Source organism: Mastomys coucha, unplaced genomic scaffold (assembly GCF_008632895.1).
Source record: "Mastomys coucha isolate ucsf_1 unplaced genomic scaffold, UCSF_Mcou_1 pScaffold8, whole genome shotgun sequence".
In the NCBI taxonomy this organism is placed as follows: Eukaryota; Metazoa; Chordata; class Mammalia; order Rodentia; family Muridae; genus Mastomys; species Mastomys coucha.
Genome location: NW_022196914.1, coordinates 72,346,477 through 72,356,726, shown reverse-complemented (window position 1 = coordinate 72,356,726; position 10,250 = coordinate 72,346,477). Strand labels below are relative to the sequence as shown.

Below are 10,250 nucleotides of genomic sequence, written 5' to 3'. Positions count from 1 at the left end.
GGGGAAACTGGGAAAGGAGAAATTTACATGTAAATAAAGAAAATATCTAATAAAAAAGAAAAAAAGAAAACAAAAAAAACAAACAAAAAATCAAATTGACAAATTTTATAAAGTTTTATTGCAGTCAGGATGAAGAACAGGGTAAAGGCATGGATATATACAGGCAGGGTCTAATGCTGTCCTTACTTAAAATTTCCATATTTGTTCATCATGGATTTTCCTCACTCTTTCTTTTTAAATACTATATTATGAGATGATTTATTTTGACCATTGACTTTTTTGGCATTCCCTTTGCTAAAGTTATACCCAGAACAAGTACATTTCATTCAAATCTCCTTAATACTGGCCCTCCTGATTGAGGAAGGTTAGAAGAAAAGACTCATCTCCCTATATAAAAGGTTATAAAAGTGTTCTTCCAACCCAAATAATAAATTATCTTCTCAAGTTGTTACAGAACTGTCCTCTGACCCAACCTGCCATCATCTTCATGCGTACAGCTGCGCCCACTTGTATAAGGTTGCCACAACTCTGCTTGTTGACATTGACATTCTCTTATAAGCAGATGGTCATGGGACCCTCACAGGAGTATCCTTCTATTCTTCCCAATCAGTTACATGCAATTCTATCCTAATTACATGCAGCCTCATGGAATGGTTTGACATACATAAATTAGGGAGGTCTAGGGAGGAGCCCCTTGTATGCAGCCATGGGGAAGCCATGATGCACTCTGGGTGCAAAACTTCCAATGTGCCTGTTCTAGTGTCACATAGACTCCTGCTTTGTAGCCCCTCACCCGTACTCTCTAAGCAAACCCAGTGAACTCATTGGTCACCCAAGGTGAACTCCATCAGAAGAAAACTTTAAATTGTCACTGGAACTGTATAAGAAAGGGAGTTAGATAGTCCCCTCTGCCCTCAACTGCCCAGAGAACATTCTCACAAGACAAGTGAAACTTTGCCTTCAGTTTCCCAGACAGTTTTTTCCCACTAATTTATTTATTCACTTTACATCCTCTCCCTCCTCTCCCCCCCCAGCTCGCCCCCCCACTTCTCTTCTGAGGAGAGACCTCCCTTCTGAGCACCAACCCACTCTATCAGATCACTGAAAATTATGGGTATCCCCTCTCATTGGGGTCCACAGGAGGACAGTAGGGGACCTGTGTGAAGACCAAGCTGCACATCTGCTACAAGTGTGTAGGGGGCCTAGGTAGAGCCCATGGATGCTCTTTAGTTGGTGGTGTAGTCTCTGGGAGCCCCCATGGGCCCAGGTGAGTTGACTCTGTTGGTCTCTATCCCCTTCAGGTCCCACAGTCCTTTTCCCAACTCTTCCACAAGACTCCCTGAGCTCCATCTAATGTTTAGCTGTGGGTTTCCGCATCTGTTTCCATCGGTGGTTCCCAACAGTTGTGAGAACCTTTTCCTTGCCATCTGTCCCTCATCAGGGTATAAGGACCTCCGGGATGGCAAATGATGCCTTGACTATCTCTGTATCCCCAGTGTCCCAGCTCAGCAGACAAATTCTAAAAATTTACTAAACTGTAGGACACAGAACAACACTTTGCAAGTTCAGTCCCTTAATGGGTAAATATAACAAGAACTTTTCTTTTTATATACGTAAAAATCCAGCTGGCAAAGAGCAGCGGGATGACCTGCTCTAGTTTCACTTGCTGTGTTAGATGGTTGACAGCTGTGTCCACGGCTACACTTGTGGGCAAGGTATTCAGGTTTACCCAGAATAACTCATATTTCCTGTTTTTAGGTACATACCAGCCCATCTAAATAATTTTGACTAGATATCAGTAGTCAGAACAGAGCACAATCCATCCCCCTTCCAGCCCCGGGAGGGGGCTCAGAAGTTCCTGCACTAACACAATGCTAGTATTTCTTCCTAGCATCTCAAGGCCTGGAACGGAGGATCTGTATACCAACACACAGAGGAAAGGCTGAGCGGGAAAATCACTGACCCTCAACCCAGTGACCTGGGTGAGAACAGCTTTATCAGAAGGGAGATGCAGAAATAATAAGGTGAAGAAGTTGGACTTTCTGATCAAAGCCAGAAACGTCCATCCAAGGTAAAGGAATATGTGAAACCTTTACAGAAGAGACAGCATCAATGAGAATGCTCAGTCCTTTCCAATGAATTTATTATAGGAAACTAGCCAGTCCCAGCAAGCTGACCAGGGTCCCTTCACCCCTATGCCCAGGACAGTTTGGCCAAAGGACATCTGGGGTGAAGGCCTCAGTCAGCGCTAATCTCCATATCCCGGAATAGCCCAGAGAACTCGTCCAACCTGCAAGTCTGCCTTAAAAAAAAAAAAAAAAAAAAAAAAAAAAAAAAAAAAAAAAAAAAAAGCCTTTGGAATTCTTTGTCCAGCTCTGCTTGGTATACACCTGAATGATTCTTCTGGGACTTCTCTGGTGACCTAGTCCTTACAATAATGACATCCCTCAACAGATCCACCAGCCCTCAGATTCTCTCCCAGACACTAATAATAGGTCCAATTAGAAATAAGGATTCCAAACAGATGAGGCACGAATTGATATACACTGCCTGGCTGCCACAGATGCATTTCTTCCAGGCAGAAAAGAGGCCAAAGTGACCTTGAGGAGGGAACCTCCTTTTCTGAACAGTTACCATGGCAACCGGAACACACACTCTCTCTCTCTCTCTCTCTCTCTCTCTCTCTCTCTCTCTCTCTCTCTCTCTCTCTCTCTCTCTCTCTCTCTCTCTCTCTCTCTCTCTCTCTCTCTCTCTCTCTCTCTCTCTTTCTCTCTCTCTCTTTCTCTCTCTCTTTCTCTCTCTCTTTCTCTCTCTCTCTCCCCCACCCCAGGGCATCTGCCCACAGGCTCCCACCAACCAGCTGGTAGGGAGGGCGATCAGTCACCTCTGTCCCAAGTCACTGTGCTCATTTGACCAACAAAGGTGCCAACAGTGCCAGTTGGCCTCATGATATGGATACCTGCCCACGAGGCATTGGCCCAAACATTGGGGACTTTCACAGAGGCCAGCCAACAGCTGGCAGGCAGGAACTACCAGGTCATTGTCATCTGGGGCTGAATTGGAACATGCATACAAGACACAAAGGCTGTGTCTGTAACCACAGCATCTCCCCCTCCCTAGGGATTTCTTTTCAGCTCCAGATCCTCTGCTCTGGGAGGGGCATGCGGTTGAAGGTGCCTTTTAGAGGCCCCGCCCACCCACCTTTTTTTAGCAGTGCTCTGTCTTATGCATGCCATAGAAAAGCTTTCCCTGCCCATGTCTCGTTTTATTGCAAATGAGAAGGTTCACCGTAAGTCACCCCAGGCCAGTGGGTTCAGAGGTGGAGTTGGTAACCAGAAGCCATGCAGACTTCCTCTCCTGGCCCCACACCAAGGCCTCCAAGGATCTCTTGTCACATGAGGTTAGTGTAGTTTCACATCCTCTAAGCAAAGCTCTGTCGAAACTCTCTAGTCTCACATGGCATCGGCTCAAAACAACCACCACACTCAGCCGCCTGGCTCACTGTTTCAAGAGAGGGTCAGGAGATCTGGGTTCCAGTTTCAGCTCAACCTGCATGACCTTGACAAGAACCAGTCCTCAATTTTGCATCAGAAAATTAAGAGATCAAAGTTTCTGTACTTAGGGTCCATTTCCTCTTCTCCCCATTGCCCTCTCCACTTCAGTTAAAAATTAGATAGATAGATAGATAGATAGATAGATAGATAGATAGATAGATAGATAGATTTTTAGATTTGGGGATTTTAGATTTTGGAGACAGGGTTTTTCTGTGTTGCCCTGGCTTTCCTGGAACTCACTCTGTAGACCAGACTGACTTTGAACTAAGAAATCTACCTGCCTCTACCTCCTGAGTGCTGGGATTAAAGGCATGCTCAACCACTACCCAGAATTCCTGATGTTAATCCAAGAATCTCCAAAGACTAATAGCTATTATTTCAACTTTTCAAAATCAGACCTCTCAAAAATATTAAGTCAAGCAAAGGAATCTTTTTATACAAGAGAGCACATGTTTTATGATTATAACATGAAATTCCTAGACAGGCAAAATTAACCAATGGTAAGACACAAATATACATACCCACTCTCACACGCATAGCTGTAGATTGCCTCTGGGAGTGTGGTAGGACCAGGAATTACTTGGGAAGAGGCATAATTGACAGTATACATTGTACCTGGGTGTGTTTGTGTCACACAATCTTTGTCAAAACTCATAGACTACAGTTCTTCAGACAGATTGAACGATGAAAGGAAGTAAGAACAAAATGTAGATGGTAGAATTAGTTAGCATTTGGGTGTTCTTGACAAAATGCTAGGGGGAGTATGTATACTATAAGTTCCTGATCCGATCGGTTCCATTCCACCCTTCTCTCTACCCATCTCTCTTTCTTGACACTTGGCCTTTTTCCTATTAAATGAGTCAGTGGGACAGGCAATGTATCTGATGCCCTGTGATGACTAATCACTCTATGCCCATCCCTCAAGGGCAAAGACAAGTTCTCTGCAGCTAGAACTCGCCCTTGAGCCTCCCAGACCTTGGCTTCCCAGTGCTGGTCTGTGTGTGGAATCAGTTCATCACATAAGACGTGCCTCTACTCTCTGGTTGCCAACATTTTTGATATAATTTCCATTGATATAACCCACTAAAGGCATTTTCAATTTAATTCTAAATATAATTAGAGAGTATATTTTTATAACCACTCTAAGAGGACAGATTACAAGCATATCTTCCCTATACTCACTGCTCAATTAGCCCAATAGATATATCCCTAAAATACCAATTTTTGTGACCACTTCTTTTTAAGATCTCAAACACATTCTTGGTTCTCTCCCAGTTTGCTTACTTTTCTCTGAAACCTCTAAGTGTGAAAACGCACACATGCTTCAGTGGTAAACATCACACTTTGGAAAAAAGATTCATACTGGGTCTGCACATATGCAGCTAACGCTAGTTAGTGTCATTGTAGTCCTTTGCAAAGAAACTCCCATCTTTTTTGTTTTGACATGTGTGTGTGGGGGAGGGGGGGTGGAGGGGTTTTTAGGCCCATTTTAAAGGCTCCAATTTTGAGGAGAAAAGTGCTTGTTATATAAATAAGCATGAAGGCCTAAGTATGATCGTCAGAGCTCACGCAAAAGTAAACTAAATAAGTGTGTGTGGTGATGTGCACTTGAAGTCTCAGTACTTTGAAGGTCAAAAGGCAGATCTTTAGGGTCTACTGTCCATCCAGCTTGGCCTCATTGGCAAGCCCCAGGTCCCAGTGAGAGACAATATCTCAAAAACTAGACTGGATGAGTCCTGAGGAATGACATTGAAGCTTACCTGTGGCCTGTACACACACACACACACACACACACACACACACACCAGAAAGGACTGCAGATTTGATAAACATTTGATAAACATCTTTCCAGAAAGCTGCTCCCACTTCAGCCAGTGCCCATGCACATTTGTTAAATATTAACATGAAGTCCCTTTCATGAAGGCTTTTATCGGGACATCTCAAACACAGGCCTTCTATTTTCTGTTTCTGCACCTGTACAACCACCCAAGGCCCACAGCTAAGAGACAGGCATGAGCAGCTGTTTTGAGTAATCAGCTAACTAAAAGGCTGGGCTAGCAGCCTGAATCTGCACCTAGAAATCATAACCAAGATCACAAGAATAAGAGAAGCCATTCAGCTTTAAAATGCTGCTGTTTCCCAATCAAACTGACCAGAACCGAGGCTGAAGGTGGATTTCAGCGTTTTCACGTCACCAGTTTCTCAATATGCCATTTCCTGTCCCCCTGCAAAGCTGAGATCTCAACAGTGAGCTCTGCTCCCCACACTGTTTCAAGGCATTGCGGGAGGTCACCAGAACAAAGCTCTGTATAGCATATCTATTAATGTGTGTCACAAGACCTCATTTTCTGTGTATGTGTGTGACCACAGCTTCAAATAAATAGTTCAAAAATAAAATTAAAATAACAGAAGAAAGGGCGAAGGGATAAGAGAGACTTAATTGCACCATGGTTGTGGGGAGAGGGGCAAAATTCAAAAAAGCACAATGAAAATAAGGAGGAGAAAAACAAACAAGCATAAACACATGTACAAACATGAACCACTTTGCAGTGTGTATCCCTGTGTGTTCCCTGTGTGTGTCCCTGCATGAGATTATGTGTATCATGTGTAATCAGATGCCCTGAAACTGGAATGACAGGCAGTTGTGAGACATCTGATATGGATGCTGGGAGCCAAACCCTGATACTCTACAAGAAAAATAAATGCTCTTAACCAGTAACCCACTGCTCCCTTAACAAAAGTTTTATCTGAGAATCTGAAGATGAGATCTTTTTTAAATATTCCCTGTGTGTGTGTGTGTGTGAGAGAGAGAGAGAGAGAGAGAGAGAGAGAGAGAGAGGAGAGAGGGGAGAAGAGAGAGGGAGGGGAAGGAGGGAGAGAGAGAAAGAGGGAGGACGGGGGAGAGAACTGACTTTAAAATACTATACTCTAAGCTTCCCACTTCTCAGATACTGGAATTAAGGTTTAAAGAAATGAAGCCATGCAGTTTCTAAGGGGAACTAACTCCATGTGTATTTATCCTCCAGAGAGAGAGAGAGATGGCTTTGACCCCTTTCTGCCTTGTTCATCCCTTTACTCCTTGAGCAATTGGTACTTTTTCCACGTTCTTATATGAGTGACTGTGTCAGTACAGGCTAAAGGTACTTATTTCTTTAAGAAAACAGCACTCCTCTTGGAAATAAGTAACTCAGCAGTAGAGCTCAGTGGAGCATGCACTCAGCCACCCATGTTATATCCAAGCAGTTTTAAACCTCTCTCTGTATTACCTGCCTTGAAGGGCAAATTAATTATCATCCCCAGCATCTTCCCAGGTTCCACTGTGTAAACAGATTTAGATGAACAATAAATTAGGATACTGAAAGATTTCAATAAAAATAAAATCCTATTCAGGCTTACAAAGGTTACTTCGATCTCCTGTTTTTAAAGGCAAATTTTCAGTCATTTGCTATGTTTATTTAATAGATGGACAAATAATTAAATACCAGCCAGTGCCTAGAACTTTCCAGGTGCTGGAACTATAGCAGAGAAGAAAGTTCTTGCCCTCTTAAATCTTTTATTGAAGAAAAAGACAGACTTCAGGCATATAAAGACATAAGTCAGATGTTGACAGGTGCCACAGAGATGGCACACACGGGGAGATGAGAGAGTAGGCTCCAGGCTGGAGGGGAGAAGGCTGATCTCTGTGCAGTGTGCAGAAGATGACCTTACTAATTAACAGGTGGCAAGAAAGGAGGGACCAGCTCTGTGCAGATCAGGAGGTAGCTGCTTCCAAAGTTTGAGCAAGTGCAAAAGCCAAAAGCAGAGGTGGCGTAGCCTTGGGACAACACAAAGAACAGCTCATCTAGGTTCTTGGTATTAGAAGGTGTATAGTAAAAGAGAACCCACCTGCTTTCCACTTCAACCAGTAGTTCTCAACCTTTCTAATGCTGTGGCCCTTTAATATAGTTCCTCATGTTGTGGTGACCCCCCCGACCATAAAATTATCTAGTTGCTTCTTCATAATCGTAGGTTATGAATCATAATGGAAATATTTGTGGAGATGGAAGGTTGCCGTGGGGGTTGTGACCCACAGGCTGAGAACCAGTGACTTAGACTGGCACATTGAGAGGCAGCTGCAGTGTATTGTTGACCTGTTATAGTCATATAATGATGTTGATGATGGTGGCTTGAAGGGAAGTGTCGTGGACTGTGACAGTATTATCAGAGATGGTGAGAAGCTATTAGATTCCTGTAGGTAGGACCAGCTGGACTTTCCCGTGGGTTGGGTGTGAAGTTCTAGAAAAAGAATCCAAGAGGAGGGCAAGGCTTTCCATGAGCGCATCTTGGGTTGAATCACCATTTGCAAGAATGGTAAAGGCCAGGGGAGGAGGATTTGGATTTCAGGGCTTTATGATCATAAAGTTAGTCTTAAATGTGCCTCTTAGATACCCAATTAATAAAATTGATTGACATAATTAGCAGACTGTTCTATTAGAGGCATATCTCAAGATTGCAGTTGAATATAGGAGATTTATCTCCAGCCTAGAGACACAAATGTTGGTATCAATAACACGCAGATAATAGTAAAAGGGATGAGAGCAGATGACATCACCTACTGAGAGTAGACAGAAAGGAAAATACGGGGTCCTAGGACACTTCAGTGCTTAAGGGTCATTGAGATAAGGAAGAAAAGGCAAAAGGGTAGATGAAGATCCCAGAGTGGAAGATAGGTAGTGTAGGCCATGACCCACACTGATGATTCCAAAGGCAGGCTGAACTCTAATGGAACAAAGAAGACACAGGAGGCTAAATTTGCTCTTTCCCCTTCTTCCTAGAGTAATAGGTATAGTTGTTGTTCAATTTTCATGGTATTGTGCTATGTGAGAAGATTTTCATGTCAGTATATATTATACATTGAACATATTGCCGTAACATCCTGTCCTCTCTGCATCTCCTCCCTCTATCTCCCATTATCTCCCCTCATTCCCCTAGATAGTTTCGCTTCTCCTTTTATGTCATATGTACATACATGATGTTATGTAGCTATATAAAATCTAGGGCCCACGAGTGAGAGAAAACATGGTGTTGGTCTCAATTCACTTAATCTGATTATCTCCAGGCTCATTCATTTCCTGCACACCATATAACGTCATTCATTTTTATGGCTAACCAATCTCTAGTGTGTATATAGAACATGTTTTCTTTCCTTTTTTCCTTTTAGAATGCATTTAGGAATAATGCTGGTTTAGTAAAGAGGGACTTATAGGTTCTTCTCCAAGATCCATGACTTCAGCCACCTTGACTAGTAGGCTAGATTTCTAGTGCCCAACATGGTTTTCCTCTTGTTGAGAAGTAGACCACATTTTCTTTATCTGTTCCTTTGTTAGCTCAGTGCTAGGATAGTGCTTCAGCAAACATCGATGGGTCAACATCTTTGCTATGTTGACTTGATGCCATTTGAGTAGAGGCCCAGGAGTGTTACTGCTGGGTCAGATGGTAGAGCTCATTTGAGTAGAGGCCCAGGAGTGTTACTGCTGGGTCCCATGGCAGATCTAGTTTTAGTAGAAGCCCAGGAGTGTCACTGCTGGGTCCCATGGTAGATCTAGTTTGAGTAGAGTCCCAGGAGTATAACTGCTGGGTCACATGGTAGATCTAGTTTTAGTTTTTTGAGAGACAGATACTTGTGATGACATTGCTAGGATTTTATGTACACAGTCTAAGAAGCTCACACCACCACAGTAGTTGTGTAATTATCTCTGTTTTGCAAATACAGAAACATAGTTTAGTGACTTCCCCTCAGTGACATATCTAAGTGTGGCAAAGGAGAGTTGCCTGGAACAACTGGCCTTTGGCACGTACTTTCAGTTTCCCCTTTCCATTATATCAGAACAGTATACAGACTTTCAGATCTCCCAGGGTATACCCCTTCCAACTTAACTTATGAAAAGGGAAGCTTACAGTTGGCAATATAAACCTTGAATGTGCTGGTGCAAAGAAAATAAGCTACCACTGGATCCATGAATAGACTGGGAGTTATGCTTTCAAGTTCAAATGCAATCGAGTAAGAAACTAAACCCAAGATAAAGAGTAGTCAGATGACTCAAAGAGCAAGCTCTACCATCCCAGCGCAGTTGAAGAGGACACAGTCCAACACTGCAAGAAGAACCATTAAAATATGACTATTATCATGTCTTTATCATTCCCATAGCAACCTAGTATTCCCTGCCAAAAAAATAGTTCAGTAGGCACCAAGAATTTTCAGCTATTCTTTTAGCACCAAACCCTTCCCACAGCCATTTGTATTAACATTTGCAAAAGATTTATTTCCCTTTGATTCAAATAATTCCACATTCCCAAGAATATCTGGACTGGAGCATGGCCAACTGCCCGCAGGGTCTGCAGCCGTCTCCTCTGTCCTGGGTAGCTCACTCAGTGCCCATGAATAGCTCATTGTTGAAGACAAACTCACTGCAGAGAACAGAGGAAACACAGAAGAGGAATCAGTGTCATGATCTGAAGACCAGTCTGGACTTCCAGCAATGAAGCTGTCAGCAGCAAGCACCCCAGGCTGTTGTGAACTGGAGTGACCAGTGCTTCCCAGATCAAGGCTCCCTGCAGGTATTCCCCACTTCAGAGTCCACCAGCAACTTAACCTTCTGGGTTCAGGATACTGAACCCAGATCCTTCCATGTGACCAAAAAGAAAACAATACAGGCT

The 10,250-nt window shown here is 43.2% G+C and overlaps 1 long non-coding RNA gene across 2 annotated transcripts in view; it reads right to left on the bottom strand.

Annotated features, from left to right (window-relative positions):
* LOC116083681 overlaps positions 1 to 7,483 on the bottom strand; it is a 49,447-nt gene extending 41,964 nt beyond the window's left edge. For both annotated transcript variants that reach the window (XR_004115861.1, XR_004115860.1), the window contains exon 1: positions 7,440 to 7,483. This is a non-coding gene — a long non-coding RNA (uncharacterized LOC116083681). The remainder of the gene's footprint in view (positions 1 to 7,439) is intronic.
* Between the last annotated feature and the right edge of the window lie 2,767 nt (positions 7,484 to 10,250).